The sequence below is a fragment of the Bubalus kerabau genome, chromosome 18 (assembly GCF_029407905.1).
Source record: "Bubalus kerabau isolate K-KA32 ecotype Philippines breed swamp buffalo chromosome 18, PCC_UOA_SB_1v2, whole genome shotgun sequence".
Taxonomy (NCBI): Eukaryota; Metazoa; Chordata; class Mammalia; order Artiodactyla; family Bovidae; genus Bubalus; species Bubalus kerabau.
In genome coordinates, this window is record NC_073641.1 from 45,849,257 (window position 1) to 45,869,773 (window position 20,517).

Sequence of the window (20,517 nt, forward strand, 5' to 3'; positions counted from 1 at the left end):
GTCATAGCAAACACCCTCTTCCAACAACACAAGAGATGGCTCTACATGTGGACATCATTACATGGTCAATACCAAAATCAGATTGATTATATTCTTTGCAGCTAAAGATGGATAAGCTCTATAGAGTCAGCAAAAACAAGACTGGGAGCTGACTACGGCTCTGATCATGAACTCCTTATTGAAAAATTCTGACGTAAACTGAAGAAAGGAGAGAAAACCACTAGACCATTCAGGTGTGACCTAAATCAAATCCCTTATGATTATCAGTGGAAAGTGACAAATAGATTCAAGGGATTAGATCTGACAGACAGAGTGCCTGAAGATTGTATAGGAGGCTGTGATCTAGATCATCCCCCAGAAGAAGAACTGCAAAAAGGCAAAATGGTTGTCTGAGGAGGCCTTATAAATAGCTGAGAAAAGAAGAGAAGCTAAAGGCAAAGGAGAAAAGGAAAGATATACCCATTTGAATGCAGAGTTCAAGAGAAAAGCAAGGAGAGATAAGAAAGTATTCTTAAGTGACCAATGCAAATAAACAGAGCAAAATGATAGAATAGGAAAGACTAGATAGAGATCTTTTCAATAAAATTAGAGATATCATGGTAACATTTCATGCAAAGTTGGGCACAAAGACAGAAATAGTATAGACCTAACAGAAGCAGACAATATTAAGAAGAGGTGCAAGAATACACAGAAGAGCTATACAAAAAAGATCTTCATGACCCAGATAATCATGAGAGTGTGATCACTCACCTAGAGCCAGACATCCTGGAATGAAAAGTCAAGTGGGCCTTAGGAAGCATCAGTATGAACAAAGCTAGTGGAGGTGATGAATTCCAGGTGAGCTCTTTCAAATCCTAAAAGATGATGTGGTAAAAGTGCTGCACTCAATATGCCAGCAAATTTGGAAAACTCAGCAGTGGCCACAGAACTGGAAAAGGTCAGTTTTCATTCTAATACCAAAGAAAAGCAGTGCCAAAGTATTAAAACTACTGCACAATTGCACTGATCTCACACACTAGCAAAGAAATGCTCAAAATTCTCCAAGCCAGACATCAACAGTATGTGAAACCATAAAATTCTAGGTATTAAAGCTGGATTTAGAAAAGGCAGAGGAACCAGAGATCAAATTGCCAACATCTTTTGGATCATTGAAAAAGTGAGGGTTCCAGAAAAACATCTATGCCTGCTTTATTGACTATGCCAAAGCCTTTGTGTGGAAAATTCTTCAAGCGATGGGAATATCAGACCACCTTACTTGCCTCCTGAGAAATCTGTATGCAGGTCAAAAAGCAACAGTTAGAACTGGACAAGGAACAACAGACTGGTTCCAAATTGGGAAAGGAGTACATCAAGGCTGTATATTGTCACTCTGCTTATTTAACATCTATGCAGAGTACATCAAGTGAAATGCTGAGCTGGAGGAAGCACAAGCTGGAATCAAGATTTCTGGGAGAAATATCAATAACCTCAGATATGCAGATGACACCACCCTTATGGCAGAAAGTGAAGAAAAACTAAAAAGCCTCTTGAAGAAAGCGAAAGAGGAGAGTGAAAAAGTTGGCTTAAAGCTCAACATTCAGAAAACAAAGATCATGGCATCCAGTCCCAACACTTCATGGCAAATAGAAATAATGGAAACAGTGAGAGACTATTTTCTTGGCCTCCTAAATCACTGCAGATGGTGACTGCAGTATTGAAATTAAAAGATGCTTGCTCCTTTAAGAAAAGCTATGAGTAACCTAGACAGCATATTAAAAAGCAAAACATCACTTTGCTGACAAAGGTCCATCTAGTCAAAGCTATGGTTTTTCCAGTAGTCATGTATTTATGTGAGAGTTGGACTGTGAAGAAGGCTGAGCGCCGAAGAATTGATGCTTTTGAACTGTGGTGTTGGAGAATACTCTTGAGAGTCCTTTGGACAGCAAGGAGATCTAACCAGTCCATCCTAAAGGAAATCAGTCCTGAATATTCATCCGCAGGACTGATGTTGAAGCTGAAACTCCAAAACTTGGGCTACCTCATTTGAAGAACTGACTCATTGGAAAAGACCCTGAGGCTGGGAAAGAATGATGGCAGGAGGAGAAGAGGAAGACAGAAGATGAGATGGTTGGATGGCATCACGGATTTGATGAACCTAAATGTGAGCAGGCTCCAGGAGTTGGTGATGGACAGGGAAGCCTGGTGTTCTACATTCAATGGGGTCATAAAGAATCAGATGCAACTGAGCAACTGAAGTGAATTGATGGAAGAAGTTGTGATTAAGAATCTTGAAGGAAGTTACTTTATATTAATCAGAATGGCCCTAAATACAATCACATTTATCTTTATGAGAGAGACTATTTTGAGACAATCAGAAAAGGAGAAAAGCACAAGAGGAGGAGACTGTCTGACCCAGAGAAACTTCAGCAGTGTGGCCACAAGCCACAGAACACTTGGAGCCATCAAAATTTGAAGTAGAAAAAATAGATGTTCCACTATAGTTTTCAGAGGGAGTGTAGCCCTGCCAACATTCTGATTTAGACCTTAGGCCTCTAAACTATGAGACAATAAATTTGTATAGATGTAAGCTACCAATTTCTGATGTATTTATGGGAAGCACAGGAAACTAACGCATTGCCATTTTATCACTTTGCACATTCCAAGTATGTTTTGGCTTCTTATCCATAGACTGTTAAGACTTTGAAAGTGGAAATCACATCTTACTTTTCGTGGAGCATTCAGTACCTCACACAAGTCTTAACTCATAGCAAGGGCTAGAAGAAAATTACCAAATGTATTAATAAATGCCACCCTCAGAGAATTATTTTGGACATGGTTCCTAAATGCAATAATTAAGAAAGCTGATTTGGTGAAAAATCAGCAAAATTGAACTATTATCTAAATATATCTTTTGAGAAAAGGACAAAATGAATTGCATTTTAACACTGGCTGAAAATTCACACTGTCTTGCCAGCAGCTGTTTTTTTGCAACAAAGTTGTTTGGTTATAATATTAAATACCACTATATGGTTTCTTTTATATTTCTCTCAATCTTAATTTCATGTTTTTTTTTTCTTCAATCTTCTACATCATTAAGCTTTCCTCCTTTTATAATCTTATCTTCTCTTAAAACATGAAGCGCTTCTCTTCTAAGTAATACATGGTGAATACATGGATGGAAATTAATTTGGAGAGGTATTACTTCTGAAAGAGAAGGGAAAATGGGATAACAGCATAGAAATGTACTTTCTGGAGTGGTCTTGTGCAGTCTTTCTCTTTCATTATGGCACATCTTCCACCCCCCACCTCCCCTGTGAACATCTAGATTCTATATCATTTCAAATCTATTTTCCTGGCACATTGTGTTCCAACATAGGGCCATTTTTTTGTTCTTAAACAGATTACTTATTTCTTATATCTCCTTGGGTCTCATTTTGTTTCTTTCTCTGATGGGGAACAAAACACTTCAAAAAATCCAGTATTATGCTATTAGAGCAGCTTTCCTTGGGCATTGTTTGAAGTTCTCAGGTTAACATGGAAAAAAACATTGATAGATATTGTAAATATTAGTAGATATCGATGCTAATATATTACATTTCATGATAATTTATATTGTATAATATTTGATTTAACCATTGTTTTTAGCCTCGCAATAGGCTGGCTGAAAGGAAATAAAGAAGATAACTTTTCTATTAGAATAAAATTTTATTTTCTTAATCCATGATATGGAATTGAAAACTAAAATTCAAAAGGTCAATAACATACACAAAATAAAGTGTAATGTTTACTTTGGACAGTTTAAGAAGCCAGTATGTCAGAATAAGCATGCATAAGGTTTAATTATAGCTCAAATAGCCAGAGCCAGCCTTACTAAAACATTTTCCCTGACAGGCTATGGAGTCCCTGTTACTGAATTCTGCTCAATAGCTAAAGAAACAGTCATCAATTTGGTGACTTAAACATTTAATTTGCTGAAGACATGAGAGTGTACACCTAGTGGAATGCCAATGGTTCACACAATCGTAAGGTGTATTGCAGACCATAACCAAATACTGCAAAACAATGTGAAATAAGGTTTGCATGAACTATTTAACATACTTTTGACTGAGAATGTCCAACAGTGTAAATATATTATTTTTCCCTTGTGGATGTATACACATAATAAAATTTAATGAGAAATCTCATTGGGTATTTTTATCCTTAATCAGTTTAAAATTTAGTCTGGAGAGGAAGTTTATGATCACTTACCATAATTCCACCTTTTGTAGTCTAAGGCCCCACCATGCCTGCTCTTCTTTACTGGGATTTCCAATCCACAACGTTTCTACTCCTTCATCAATAGGGCTTTTTGTCTCATTTCTGTTTCTCTGTTTTAAATCCCTAGGCTTCTGATTCCAAACTCTCTTTTCTTAGTGCTTGAGAAATTGTTTTGCTTGTTTTTCTCTCAAACTCGAAGCCCAGTTACACTTCTGGCCATATTCTTTAAACTGCCTTGTCCAGCCTATGCCAGCTATAGGAATATAGAGATAAAAATCAGAGATCCAGGTGGGTGGCAAGACTAAGGATCTGACTACCTCCAATTGTTTGGCAAACCCACAGTCTCTATGCTCACCCATCCTTACAACCACTGGAGAGGGATCTAAGTTTTTTGTTCCTTCTAGGCCTTCATTTCAGAGCCTCATTTCCCATTTACTTCAAAGTAACAAGATTATTCAATCTACCAATAAACAGAAAAACAAAACATTAGGAGATAACCTCTTTAAATTCATAGCATCAAATTTCCATATATTCCTACATAGAAACATATTTTTTCCTTCCTCCCTCATAATTATACATTGAAAGCCATCTTCTCTAGTAGTGTCTTAAATGTGATAGCATTTTCAGGAGACTCATAATATCCATAATACCCATTACTCATTATCTTACATTATATCCATTACTCAATATCTTACTCATTATCTCTTATTATTATTGTCCAAACTTGCTTGTCTATAACACAACTTCAATAGCTTTTAAAAATGCTCTTCACGTGTGTCTCATAAAGAACATATAAAAAAAAGTCAACTCAAAATATATATGGTGACCCTCTGTACTATCTTTGCAACTCTTCTGTAGGTCTAAAATGTCTCAAAAAGTTAGAGAATTTTATCTCCTCTTACCTATATCATCCTAATTCTCTGCATGTTCTCCTAGATAAACTTAGTGAAGAAGTTTCTTTTCCTCAACCCCTTTCATTTCCAAACTATTTTGAATTTTATGGTTAATGTCTGAAAGGACCACACCAGAGATTTCCATCCAATAAATCTGATCAGCAATTTTAGACACAACTTTTGATTTAGCAGCAGTGTTTCACACAGCCCAGCACACATTCCTTTTGAAATACGTCTGTTGTCATTTTTTTTTTTTTGTCACAGTATGCATGGATTTAGTTTCCTGAATTCTTTTTCTTGTGGTCTCCTTCACATATAAACTCGCACCATCATGTAGTAGTCCAACTAGGTCCCCTTTTCTATTCTGGCTTTATTACTATGTATATGAAATGACTTCCCAATCACTTATCCCTAGCTCAGACCACTCTTTTGTGTTGTTTGTATTTATAATTACTTCCTATGTAACAGTTTCTGTTAAATGTCTGAAAATGTACCCCCAAAATAATCACCCCTCACTCTCCCTACCTTTTCTTCACCTAGGCTCTTCAATCTCAGTGAATGTGCAGCCATTTACTTGTGTTTAAATACACATCTTAGAATCTCCCATAAATTACTCTTGCACATTTTCTTAACAATTTATCACTAAGTCCTCTTTCTAAAAATTCCTTAGTATGCCCTACTGCTGCTGCTAAGTTGCTTCAGTCATGTCCGGCTCTGTGCAACCCCAGAGATGGCAGCCCACCAGGCTCCCCCATCCTTGGGATTCTCCCCAATTTAATACTTTTTATACACACTTGGACAGCTTCATTGACCAAATACAAGCTTTCTCCACATTCATTTCTACTCCTGGAACCAACTTCACACACCATAACTAAAGTGATCTTTAGAAATATACATCTGATTGTATAACTCCATGCTTATAAGATTCTGTTTTACCATTTGTATTGACATAAACTCCACAATCTATGACATGCAAATATACATATATATGTATAGTTACATACTTATGTTATATATATTTATATAAACTCCCTAGCATAGCTCTCCATCCTTCCTTTTCAATCCTAGCTTCTGTTGAGCTAGCTAATTCCTTGAGATTCAATGCCTCCTTCAGTTCATTTCAGTCACTCAGTCGTCTCTGGCTCTTTGCGACCCCATGCCACAGCATGCCAGGCTTCCCTGTCCATCATCAACTCCCGGAGTCCACACAAACCCATGTCCATTAGGTCAGTGATGCCAAACAACCATCTTATCCTCTGTCGTCCCCTTCTCCTCCTGCCCTCAATCTTTCCCAGCATCAGGGTCTTTTCAAAGGAGTTAGCTCTTTGCATCAGGTGGCCAAAGAATTGGGAGTTTCAGCTTCAACATCAGTCCTTCCAATGAACACCCAGGACTGATCTCCTTTACGATGGACTAGTTGGATCTCCTTGCAGTCCAAGGGACTCGCAAGAGTCTTCTCCAACACCACAGCTCAAAAGCATCAATTCTTCTGTGCTCAGCTTTCTTTATAGTCCAACTCGCACATCCATACATGACCACAGGAAAAACCATAGCCTTGACTAGATGGACCTTTGTTGACAAAGTAATGTCTCAGCTTTTAATTATGCTATATAGGTTGGTCATAACTTTCCTTCCAAGGAGCAAGCATCTTTTAATTTCATGGCTGCAATCACCATCTGCAGTGATTCTGGAGCCCAGAAAAATAAAGTCAGCCATTGTTTCCACTGTTTCCCCATCTATTTGCCATGAAGTGATGGGACCACATGCAGTGATCTTGGTTTTCTGAGTGTTGAGCTTTATGGCAACTTTTTCACTCTCCTCTTTCACTTTCATTGAGAGGCTCTCTAGTTCTTCTTCACTTTCTGCCATAAGGGTGGTGTCATCTGCATATCTGAGGTTATTGATATTTCTCCCGGCAATCTTGATTCCAGCTTGTGCTTCCTCCAGCCCAACGTTTCTCATGATGTACTCTGCGTAGAAGTTAAATAAGCAGGGTGACAATTTACAGCCTTGATGTATTCTTTTCCTGTTTGGAACCAGTCTGGTGTTCCATGTCCAGTTCTAACTGTTGCTTCCTGACCTGCATACAAATTTCTCAAGAGGCAGGTCAGGGGGTCTGGTATTCCCATCTCTTTCAGAATTTTCCACTGTTTATTGTGATCTACACAGTCAAAGACTTTGGCATAATCAATAAAGCAGAAATAGAAGTTTTTCTGGAACTCTCTTCCTTTTTCGATGATCCAGTGGATGTTGGCAATTTGATCTCTGGTTCCTCTGCCTTTTCTAAAACCAGCTTGAACATCTGAAAGTTCACGGTTCGTGTATTCCCGAAGCCTGGCTTGGAGAATTTTGAGCATTACTTTACTAGCATGTGAGATGATTGCAAGTGTGTGGTAGTTTGAGCATTCTTTGCCATTGCCTATCTTTGGGATTGGAATGAAAACTGACCTTTTCCAGTCCTGTGGCCACTGCTGAGTTTTCCAAATGTGCTGGCATATTGAGTGCAGCACTTTTACAGCATCATCTTTCAGGATTTGAAATAGCTCAACTGGAATTCCATCACCTCCACTAGCTTTGTTCATAGTTCTGCTTCCTAAGGCCCACATGACTACACATTCCAGAATGTCTGGCTCTAGGTGAGTGTGAATGATCACACCATGGTGATTATCTGGGTCATGATGATATTTTTTCTACAGATCTTCTGTGTATTCTTGCCACCTCTTTATATTTTTTGCTTCTTTTAGGCCCATACCGTTTCTGTCCTTTATTGTGCCCATCTTTGCATGAAATGTTCCCTTGGTATCTCTGATTTTCTTGAAGAGATCTCTAGTCTTTCCCATTCTATTTTTTGCCTTTTCCTCTCTTTCTTTGCATTGATTGGTAAGGAAGTCTTTCTTATCTCTCCTTGCTATTCTTCGGAACTCTGCATTCAAATGGGTATTTCTTTCCTTTTCTCCTTTGCTTTTCACTTCTCTTCTTTTCACAGCTATTTGTAAGGCCTCCTCCAACAGCCATTTTGCTTTTTTTGCATTTCTTTTTATTGGGGATGGTCTTGATTCCTGTCTCCTGTAGAATGTCATGAACCTCATTCCATAGTTCATCAGTTACTCTATCTATCAGATTTAGTCCCTAAAATCTATTTCTCACTTCCACTGTATAGTCATAAAGGATTTGATTTAGGTCATACCTGAATGGTCTAGTGGTTTTCCCCACTTTCTTCAATTTAAGTCTGAATTTGGCAATAAGGAGTTCATGGTCTGAGCCACAGTCAGCTCCTGGTCTTGTTTTTGTTGACTGTATAGAGCTTCTCCATCTTTGGCTGCAAAGAATATAATCAATCTGATTTCAGTGTTGACCATCTGGTGATGTCCATGTGTAGAGTCTTCTCTTATGTTGTTGGAAGAGGGTGTTCACTTACCAATACATGATTTTCACTCTGCTTGGAAGATTCTGCTTTGTCCACTTTGCATATTACTTTGTCCACTTGCATGTAAGAATTCTGCTTTTTATTTACATCTCTGAGATGTGATTATGCAACTACTTGAGGATGTTTAAACATCCTCTGAAAATTTTTACCTTCACCTACTCTTTGCTTTCACTGATATGTTTCCAGATCACCCAGGAAGTCTTCCTCAAGAATGGTTTGAATAGAGACAGATTTCATAGCAGGACACGATGAACATGGACATACCATATGTTATTCACTCCTAATAATTGTGGGAAGAATATTTAATTTTAACAATTTTATCTGTCCACCCATCCATCTGCAGAATTTTGCAGTTAGTTTTCTCTTTAACTTACCTCCACTCATAACCATAAACATGTAATTGTTCCCAAATGCAAATTTGAGTATAATAAGCATCTTTCTTGACTCAAGATGCTATAACAGTAGGTGGCTTAAATGACAAATTTATTTTCTTACAGTTTGTAAGGCTGGAAAGTCCAAGATCATTCTCTGGAAGAATTTAGTTTTGGTAACACACTCTTCATGGTTTGTAGCTACCTACCTGCAAACATGGCAGGGTGAAGGAGGGCAAAAGAGTGCAAGCTCTCAGTGCCTCTTATAAGGACACTGTGGGCTTGTGCTAAGTCACTTTAGTCGTGTCTAACTCTTTGTGATGTTATGGACTGTAGCCCGCCAGGCTCCTCTGTCCATGGGGATTATCCAGGAAAGAATACTGGAATGGGTTGCCATGCCCTTCTCATAAAGACACTAGTCCTATTATATCAGGACCTTACTTTATGACATCATTTAAATTTATGTATTATACTGAAGTATAGTTGATTTACTATGTTATATTGACATTGAAGTAAAAAATGAAAGTGTTAGTTGCTGAATTTTTGCCATCCAGGGATTGAACCTGGATCTCCTGCTTTGAAGGTGGACTCTTTACGTTATTTAACCTTAATTACCTCCTTGTAGACCCTGTCTCCAAATGCAGTCATGCTGGGTTTAATTCTGTGGCATATGAAATTTGGGATATAGTTCAGTCCATAGCACTAAGTATTGAAGTAGCTACATGGCTAAAGTATTGACTTTCTTTTCTTTCTTTTTTTTTAATTAATTTATTTTAATTGGAGGTTAATTACTTTACAATATTATATTGGTTTTGCCATACATCAACATGAATCCGTCATGGGTATACACGCGTTCCCCATCCTGAACCCCCCTCCCACCTCCCTCCCTGTAACATCCCTCTGGGTCATCCCAGTGCACCAGCCCCAAGCATCCTGTATCATGCATTGAACCTGGACTGGTGATTTGTTTCATATATGATATTATACATGTTTCAATGCCATTCTCCCGAATCATCCCACCATTTTCTATAATACTCTAGTTGCTGCTGCTGCTAAGTCGCTTCAGTCGTGTCTGACTCTGTGCCACCCCATAGACAGCAGCCCACCAGGCTCCTCCACCCATGGGATTCTCCAGGCAAGAACACTGGAGTGTGTTGCCATTTCCTTCTCCAATGCATGAAAGTGAAAAGGGATAGTAAAGTCACCCTGTCGTGCCCGACTCTTCGTGACCCCCTGGACTGCAGCCTACCAGGCTCCTCCATCCATGGGATTTTCCAGGCAAGAGTACTGGAGTAGGGTGCCATTGCCTTCTCCAAATACTGTATTTAAATTACTAACCACACTTCAATGAAAAAATTTATGAGTTCAAGGAAACTCCCTCAAATTATGAAGTTAAGCTGCAATTTTCTATCTTTAGAGGAAATCTGAAGAAATATATGTTTACCAACCCAAGAAGCTTGATGCTATATTGTGTAATCAGAGTTATTAGTGCTGTGTAAGACTGAAACAGAATGGGTATGTTTGGAAGGAAGTCTCAAACAAAGACAGAGTATTAAAAAGCAGAGACATTACTTTGCCTAAAAGGTCTGTATAGTCAAAGCTATAATTTTTCCAGGACTCACGTATGGATGTGAGAGTTGTACCATAGAGACACCTGAGTGCTGAAGAATTGATGCTTTTGAACTGTAATGGAGAAGACTCTTGAGAGTCCCTTGGACTGCAAGGAGATCAACCCAGTCAATCCTAAAGGAAATCAACCCTGAATAATTGTTCGAAGGACTGATCCTGAAGCTCCAATACTTAGACCACCTGTTGCAAAGAACCAACTCATTTGAAGAGACCCTGATGCTGGAAAAGATTGAAGCCAGGAGAAGGGGATTATAGAGGATGAGATGGTTGGATGGCATCACAGACTCAATGATTATGAGTTTGAGCAAGCTCCAGGAGTTGGTGAAGGACAGGGAAGCTTGGTGTGCTGCACTCATAGGGTTGCAGAGAGTTGGACATGATTGAATGACTGAACAACAACTAAAACAATGAGAAGTATCATGGGTAGTTTGGAGGTCTTTAACGTTTGCCCCTTCTCTGTCATTTTTTGTACACTTTATTTTTATATAAGCAATTCATATTTTCTTTTTATTGTATAAGTCTGCTCTACAACTGCATTGTTAACTCCCAGAGCCACATCCAGAATAGCTTTTGCAAAATTTTGCATGTACATTTAATTTAGAGCAGCATGCAAGCACAGGGTTGAAAAATTGTCCAAAATTTAAAATATATTTTGCAGGTTTAATAATTTTAATGCAAAGTCTATATCCTCTGTATTTTTTTTATTTCCTCCTGGGGCAAGTCAAAAACATTTTTTAAAAAATTTGACAACGTCTGTAGAAATTTAAGTGTTAAGATATTGATCTATTTTTATTTAACACCAATATTTTCTTATTGTCTCATTGTATGTTTTATTTTTTTGTTGTTGTTCAATCACTGTTGTATCAGACATTTTAAAAAGTATATAAATAAAGTCTCATTTTATATAAATATTGTCATTTGTTTTAGTGGTTAGTAATACATCTATGAGAACCTTAGGAACATTTTGCCATAATATTGAATGAAATTGTAAATTTTGAATGAAATTGTATGGTAAAACACCTGAAACATTTATTGTAATATTGCACAATGTTGTTTCTTATGGCAAACATGATATGATAAGTTACATTTTAAAATATGTATTTGTTTTGTATAATTTTCTCCATTCCTGATCTGCCATTGGTTTACTGTCAGCAATTTTTTTCATTTTTCTAAATAGTACCTTCAGTTCAATTCAGTTTAGTTCAGTCGCTCAGTCGAGTCTAACTCTTTGCGACCCCATGAATCGCAGCACCCAGGCCTCCCTGTCCATCACCAACTCCCACAGTTCACTCAGACTCACATCCATAGAGTGATGCCATCCAGCCATCTCTTCCTCTGTCGTCCCCTTCTCCTCCTGCCCCAAATCCCTCCCAGCATCAGAGTCTTTTCCAATGAGTCAACTCTTCACATGAGGTGGCCAAAGTACTGGAGTTTCAGCTTTAGCATCATTCCTTCCAAAGAAATCCCAGGGCTGATCTCCTTCAGATTGGACTGGTTGGATTTCCTTTCAGTCCAAGGGACTCTCAACAGTCTTCTCCAACACCACAGCTCAAAAGCATCAATTCTTCGGCATTCACCTTTCTTCACAGTCCAACTCTCACATCCATACATGACCACAGGAAAAACCATAGCCTTGACTAGACGGACCTTTGTTGGCAAAGTAATGTCTCTGCTTTTGAATATGCTATCTAGGTTGGTCATAACTTTCCTTCCAAGGAGTAAGCAACTTTTAATTTTATGGCTGCAGTCACCATCTGCAGTGATTTTGGAGCCCCAAAAACTAAAGTCTGACACTGTTTCCACTGTTTCCCCATCTATTTCCCATGAAGTGATGGGATCAAATGCCATGATCTTCGTTTTCTGAATGTTGAGCTTTAAGCCAACTTTTTCACTCCTCTTTCACCTTTAACAAGAGGCTTTTTATTCCTCTTCACTTTCTACCATAAGGGTGCTGTCATCTGCATATCTGAGGTTATTGATATTTCTCCTGGCAATCTTGATTCCAGCTTGTGCTTCATCCAGCCCAGCGTTTCTCATGATGTACTCTGCATATAAGTTAAATAATCAGGGTGACAATATACAGCCTTGACATACTCTTTTTCCTATTTGGAACCAGTCTGTTGTTCCATGTCCAGTTCTAACTGTTGCTTCCTGACCTGCATACAGATTTCTTAAGAGGCAGGTTAGGTGGTATGGTATTCCCATCTCTTGAAGAATTTTCCACAGTTTATTGTGATCCACACAGTCAAAGGCTTTGGAATAGTCAATAAAGCAGAAATAGATGTTTTTCTGTAACTCTCTTGCTTTTCCCATGATCCAGCGGACGTTGGCAATTTGGCCTCTGGTTCCTCTGCCTTTTCTAAAACCAGCTTGAACATCGGGAAGTTCATGGTTCACGTATTGCTGAAGCCTGGCTTGGAGAATTTTGAGCATTACTTTACTAGTGTGTGAGATGAGTGCAGTTTTGAGGTAGTTTGAGCATTCTTTGGCATTGCCTTTCTTTGGGATTGGAATGAAAACTGACCTTTTCCAGTCCTGTGGCCACTGCTGAGTTTTCCACATTTGCTGGCATATTGAGTGCAGCACTTTCACAGCATCATCTTTCAGGATTTGAAATAGCTCAACTGGAATTCCATCACCTCCACTAGCTTTGTTTATAGTGATGCTTTCTAAGGCCAATGATTTCACATTCCAGGATATCTGGCTCTAGGTCAGTGATCACACCATCGTGATTATCTGTGTCGTGAAGATTTTTTTGTGCAGTTGTCCTGTGTATTCTTGCCACCTCTTCTTAATATCTTCTGCTTCTGTTAGGTCCATACAATTTCTGTCCTTTATTGAGCCCATCTTTGCATGAAATGTTCCCTTGGTATCTCTGATTTGCTTGAAGAGATCTCTAGCCTTTCCCATTTTGTTGTTTTCCTCTATTTCTTTGCATTAATCGCTGAGGAAGGCTTTCTTATCTCTTCTTGCTATTCTTTGGAACTCTGCATTCAGATGCTTATATCTTTCCTTTTCTCCTTTGCTTTTCGCTTCTCTTCTTTTCACAGCTCTTTGTAAGGCCTCCCCAGACAGCCATTTTGCTTGTTTGCATTTCTTTTCCATGGGGATGGTATTGATCCCTGTCTCCTGTACGATGTCATGAACCTCAGTCCATAGTTCATCAGGCACTCTATCTATCAGATCTAGTCCCTTCCATCTATTTCTCACTTCCACTGTATAATCACAAGGGATTTGATTTAGGCCATAGTGGTCTTGTGGCTTTTACCTACTTTCTTCAATTTCATTCGAATTTGGCAATAAGGAGTTCATGATCTGAGCCACAGTCAGCTCCTGGTCTTGTTTTTGTTGACTGTGTAGAGCTTCTCCATCTTTGGCTGCAAAGAATATAATCAATCTGATTTCGGTGTTGACCATCTGGTGATGTCCATGTGTAGAGTCTTATCTTGCATTGTTGGAAGAGGGTGTCTTCTATGACCAGTGCATTTTCTTGGCAAAACTCTATTAGTCTTTGCCCTGCTTCATTCTGTATTCCAAGGGCAAACTTGCCTGTTATTCCAGGTGTTTCTTGACTTCTTATTTTGCATTCCAGTCCCCTATAATGAAAAGGACATCTTTTTTGGGGTGTTAGTTCTAAAAGGTCCTGTAGTTCTTCGTAGAACCATTCAACTTCAGCTTCTTCAATGTTACTAGTTGGGGCATAGACTTGGATTACTGTGATATTGAATGGTTTAAACATGCAAATGTTCTATAAATAATTTACAGGCAAGCTAAATTTTATCCAAAATCTAAGTTTTGTAGTTACTGAAGACAAGATGGGTTTGAGTCTTGGAGATGGTGTGGAGCAGCAGGGATCATGGTTCTGGTAGAAGCATCAGAGCTTATCAGAGTAAAAGAGATTCAGGAGATGATGTGCTCTTAAATCCCCAGCTGACTTCCTTTGGAGAACTCATGGCATACCATTCAAAACAGATGAAATGCCTCTGGAAAAGGAAAAGAGGAACTTAGATTTCTTCTATGGAAATGGGGAATAGAGAAGAGGGTAATGAAATAGTTTAGGGCCACTTGGAAACTTACCTATGATTAGGTCAGCATGGGCATTCAGTTAGTTTTTCAGTTCAGTTCAGGCACTCAGTCCTGTCTTACTCTTTGTGACTCCATGGGCTGCAACACACCAGACTACCCTGTCCATCATCAACTCTTGGAGCTCGTGCAAACTTATGTCTGAGTTGGTGATTCTATCCAACTTTCTCATCCTCTATCTTCCCCTTCTCCTCCTGCCTTCAATTTTTCCTCCCAGTATCAGGGGCTTTTCTAATGAGTAAGTTCTTTGCATCAGGTGGCCAAAGTATTGGAGTTTCAGCATTGGTCCTTCCAATGAATATTCAGGGTTGACTTCATTTAGGATTGACTGGGATGATCTCATTTCATCCCAGGGACTCTCACAAGTCTTCTCCATCACTGCAGTTTAAAAGCACCAAATCTTTGGCACTCAGCTTTCTTTATAGTCTAACTTTCACATCCATACATGATTACTGGAAAAACCATGGTTTTGACTTTATCACAAAGTGATGTCTCTACTTTTTAATATGCTGTCTAGGTTGGTCATAGCCTTTCTTCGAAGGGGCAAGCATTTTTTAATTTCATGACTGCAGTTACCATCTGCAGTGATTTTTGAGCCCCAAAAAACACTTTGTCACTGTTTCCATTGTGTCTCCATCTACTTGCCATGAAGTGATGGTATAAGATGCCATATTAGTTTTTTGAATGTTGAGCTTTAAGCCAGCTTTTTCACTCTACTCGGTCATGTTCATCAGGAGGCTCATTAGTTCTTATTTGCTTTCAGCCATAAGGGTGGTGTCATCTGCATATCTGAAGTTACTGATATCTCTCCCTGCAATCCTGATTCCAGCTTGTACTTCATCCAGCCTGGAATTTCACATCATGTACTCTGCATATAAGTTAAATAAGCAGGATGACAATATACAGCCCTGACATACTCCTTTCCCATTGGAACTAGTCCGTTGTTCCATGTCCAGTTCTAACTGCTGTTTCTTGACCTTCATACAGATTTCTCAGGAGGCAGGTCAGGTGGTCTGGTATTCCCATCTCTTGCAGAATTTTCCACAGTTTGTTGTGATCCACACAGTGAAAGGCTTTAGCATAGTCAATGAAGCAGAAGTAGATGTTCTTCTGGAATTTTCTTGCTTTTTTGATAATCTAATGGATGGTCACAATTTGATCTCTTGTTCTTCTGCCTTCTCTAAATCCAGCTTCTATATCTGGAAGTTTTCAGTCCACATACTTTTGAAACCTAACTTGAATGATTTTGAACATTATCATGCTAGCATGTGAAATGAGCAAATTGTATGGTAGTTTGAAAAATCTTAGGCATTGCCCTTTTTGGGGAATGGAATGATTACTGACATTTTCTAGTCCCATGGCCACTATAGAGTTTTCCAAATTTGCTGGCTTAGTGAGCACAATACTTTAACAGCATTGTCTTTCAGGTTTTGAAATAGCTCAACTGGAATTCCATCATCTCCACTAGCTTTGTTCATAGTAATGCTTCCTAAGACCCATTTAACTTAAGACTCCAGGATGTCTGGCTCTAGGTAAGTGGCCATGCCATCATGGTTATCCTGTCATTAACACCTTTTTTGTACATTTCTGTGTATTCTTGCCACCTCTTCTTAATCTATGCTTCTGTTAGGTCCTTACAGTTTTTTTCCTAAACTGTTCCCATCTTTGCATGAATTGTACCCTTGGTATCTCTAATTTTCTTGAAGAGATCGCTAGTCTTTCCCATTCTATTGTTTTTCTCTGTTTATTTGCATTGGTCACTTAAGAATTATTTTCTCTTATCTCCTTGCTTTTCTCTTGAACTCTGCATTCAGTTAGGTATATCTTTCCTTTTCTCCTTTGTTTTTTGCTTCTCTTCTTTTCTCAGCTGTTTGTAAGCCCTCCTCTGACAACCATTTTGCTTTATTACGTTTCGTTTTCTTGGGGATGGTTTTGGTCACCGCCTCCTGTGGAATGTTGCAAACATCTGTCCATAGTTCTTCAGGCACTCTATCAGATCTAATCCCTTGAATCTATTTGTCACTTCCACTGTATAATAACAAGGGATTTTTTTACTTCAAACCTGAATGGCCTAATGGTTTTCCCTAGTTTCTTCAATTTAAGTCTGAATATTGCAATTAAGAGATCATGATCTGAGCCACAGTCAGCTCCCAGTATTGTTTTTGCTGACTGCATAGAGTGTCTTCATCTTCACCTGCAAAGAATATAATCAACCTGATTTCGGTATTGGCCTTCTGGTGGTGTCCATCTGTTGAGTCGTCTCTTGTGTTGTTGAAAGAGGGTGTTTGCTATGACCAGTGTGTTCTCTTGGAAAAATTCTGTTAGTCTTTGCCCTGCTTCATTTTGTACTCCAAGGCCAAACTTGCCTGTTACTCCAGGTGTCTCTTGACTTCCTACTTTTGTATTCCAGTTCCCTATGATGACACGTACATCATTTTTTTGTTGTTAGTTCTAGAACATCCTGTATATATTCATAGAAACTTTCAACTTCAGCTTCTTTGACATTAGCGGTTGGGGCATAGTCTTGGATAACTGTGATGTTGAATGGTTTACCTTGGAAACAAACAGATCATTCTGTCATTTTTGAGGTTACACCCAAATACTGAATTTTGGACTTTTTTGTGGACTGTGAGGGCTGTTCCATTCCTTCTAAGGGATACTTGCCCACTAAGGTGTGGTACTTATTTATGAATGCCCTGTTTGTTTCATAAGATTTCTCTGCTCTGGACACTGGGAACTCAATTTCTGGCTTTGTATGATATCTAGATTTAATTTTCTCCTGTGGTAATTTGTCTTTCCTAGTTTCAGTGACTTACCTTATGTGTCTTCAGGTAGATACTCAACTGATGATTCAAGAAGACTTCTGTAAGGCTTTGAGAACTCTGTCCTTCATATCTTCCTCCATTTGAATACATTGTACAAATTTTACTGACTTTCTTTTCTCAAATTTTGATCTCTGGTATTGGAACTCAATGAAATTGTAGGACTCTATGTTTATTGTTTTATAATTTCTTTATATGTATGTGATTTATTCCAAGTACAACATGGCTGATTGTCATATGTAAGTGTGATAGTCTTCTTTTCAATGGTAAAAAACAAATTTTAATTATTAAAGTTAATTATTTTGTTATTACTTTATACTTACACTGCATAATCAAAGATTTTAAGTGCTTTTAAGAAACATTTATTACTTTGTAATAAGCTCTTCAGTGTTTTCTGAGCTTTATAAAGAATATATTTCTGTTTTAACTAACTTTTTTGGCATGATTGTATATACTTCCTGCTAAGAAACACAGACTAAATAATAACAATAAGCAGAGTGCTAAGGATAAAAATTATAATGATGTCTATAATGTATGTTTGCTAAGTCTCTTCACTGTGTCCTATTCTTTGCAACCCTATGGATTGTAGACCTGCTGAGCTCCTCTGTCCATGGGACTCTCCAGGCAAGAATACTGGAGTGGGTTTCCATTTTCTTCTCCAGGGAATCTTCCTGACCCAGAGATTGAACCTGCAACTTTTGTGTCTCCTGCTTTGTAAGTGGATTCTTTACCACTGAGCCATTGGGGGTAGTGATAATAATAAAGTATTTTAAAATATTACACAGTTCAGTTCAGTTCAGTTGCCCATTCATGTCCGACTCTTTGAGACCGCATGAACTGCAGCATGCCAGGCCTCCCTGTCCATCACCAACTCCAAGACTCCACCCAAACCCATGTCCATCAAGTCAGTGATGCCATCCAACCATCTCATCCACTGTTGTCCCCTTCTCCTCCTGCCCTCAATCCTTCCCAGCATCAGGGTCTTTTCAAATGAGTCAGCTCTTCGCATCAGGTAGCCAAAATACTGGAGTTTCAGATTCAACATCACTCCTTCCAATGAATACCCAGGACTGATCTCTTTTACAATGGACTGGTTGGATCTCCTTGCAGTCCAAGGGACTCTTCAAGAGTCTTCTCCAACACCACAGTTCAAAAGCATCAATTCTTTGGCACTCAGCTTTCTTCACAGTCCAACTCTCACATCCATACATGACCACAAGAAAAACCATAGCCTTGACTAGATGAACTTTTGTTGGCAAAGTAATGTCTCTGTTTTTGAATATGCTGGCTAGGTTGGTCATAACTTTCCTTCCAAGGAGTAAGCATCTTTTAATTTCATGGCTGCAATTACCATCTGCAGTGATTTTGGAGCCCCCAAAAATAAAGTCAGCCACTGTTTCCCCATCTATTTGCCATGAATTGATGGGACCAGATGCCATGATCTTAGTTTTCTGAATGTTGAGCTTTCTCTTCTATAAAGTTGATACAGATCTTGTAAAAACTTTCACATTTTGAGTTTTATATGAAGATCATACATTAAAATTTTAGAAATGGAAAATGATTATTAATTTTTATTGGATAGATTTACCCTTCCCAAATTTGATAGTCACATAGGTTTTATAACTAAATTAATTATATTTATTTAAAAGAATTTCTAATCTTTCCTATTTTTACCTCATTATTAGATCTTTTATATAACAACTTCTTCACATCTGGAATTATATTTATGAATTTCATGGTTATTAGGAGTGTTTTGTGAGATTTTTATAAATATAAACTTAAAATTATTTTTTATTAGGAAGTATCTTTTATTTGCCTCCACACTTAAATATCTACTGAATAATTTAGTTTTTTTTTCATCTCATTATTTTCCCTTTATTGATTGATGATGTCCATTTTAAAGGAGAGAATCCTATACAAAGCCCAAGTGTCTTTGTCTTTGCCTTTGTCCTTCTTTGTCTCTTTGTCCTTATTAATACGTTTAGCTTGTGTAGCTTTTTCATTATTCTTACACATTTTAAAAACTAGAATATATCTAGGTTTTGACAACTTTTCACCAAATTCTCATTTACAACTAATCATGAGACTTAATGGAGAAGGAAATGGCAACCTACTCCAGTGCTCTTGCCTGGAATATCCCATGGATACAGGAGCCTGGTTGGCTGCAGTCCATGGGGTCGCTAAAAGTCAGACACGACTGAACGACTTCACTCTCACTTTTCACTTTCCTGCATTGGAGAAGGAAATGGCAACCCACTCCAGTGTTATTGCCTCGAGAATCCCATGGATGGAGAAGCCCGGTAGGCTGCAATCCATGGGGTCACACGGAGTTGGACACAACTGAAGCGACTTAGCAGCATGAGACTTAATTTTTAAGTTATTTTTAAGTTATTGTTTTTATCCTCTGTCAGCTCTTTTTATGTGTAATTCTGATCATCTCTAAGTCGAATCTTATGTATTATTTCACCCTCTTCAAATAGCAGTTGTCAGTCAGACTTAAAAGAAGCAATGGGTTTTTAAAATAATACTTTGTTTACATGACTTGACAAAAGAACTGAACAGAAAATGCAGCTTGCTCAGCATCTTTATTTCATCACTTGACCCTGGAGCTACCTCTGTGTCTTTACTCATTAAAATGGGGCACATGCATCTGCTGAGCTTGAGAGTAGACGTATGAAAATCCTCTTAACACACAGAAGCCACAGTCTAAGTTTCCAACAGATTATTTTTTATCAAACCATTCAATCGTGAAAGAAATCAACTCTGAATATTCATTGGAATGTTCATTGGAAATCAACCCTGATTCATTTGGAAACAAACCAACCCTGATGCTCAAGCTGAAGCTCCAGTGCTCTGGTCACCTGATGCAAAGAGCTGATTCATTGGAGGTAAGACCCTGATGCTGGGAAAGATTGAGGGCTGAAGTAAAATGGTGTGACAGAGAATGAGATGTTTGGATGGCATCACCAACTAATTGGACATGAGTCTGAGCAAACTCCAGGAGATAATAAAGGACAAGGAAGCTTGGCGTACTTCAGTCCATAGATCAGAAAGAG

The 20,517-nt window shown here is 38.4% G+C and overlaps 1 long non-coding RNA gene across 1 annotated transcript in view; it reads left to right on the top strand.

The window, feature by feature from the left end:
• LOC129633096 (uncharacterized) overlaps positions 1–20,517 on the top strand; it is an 89,741-nt gene that overhangs the window by 41,828 nt on the left and 27,396 nt on the right. The window lies entirely within an intron of this gene.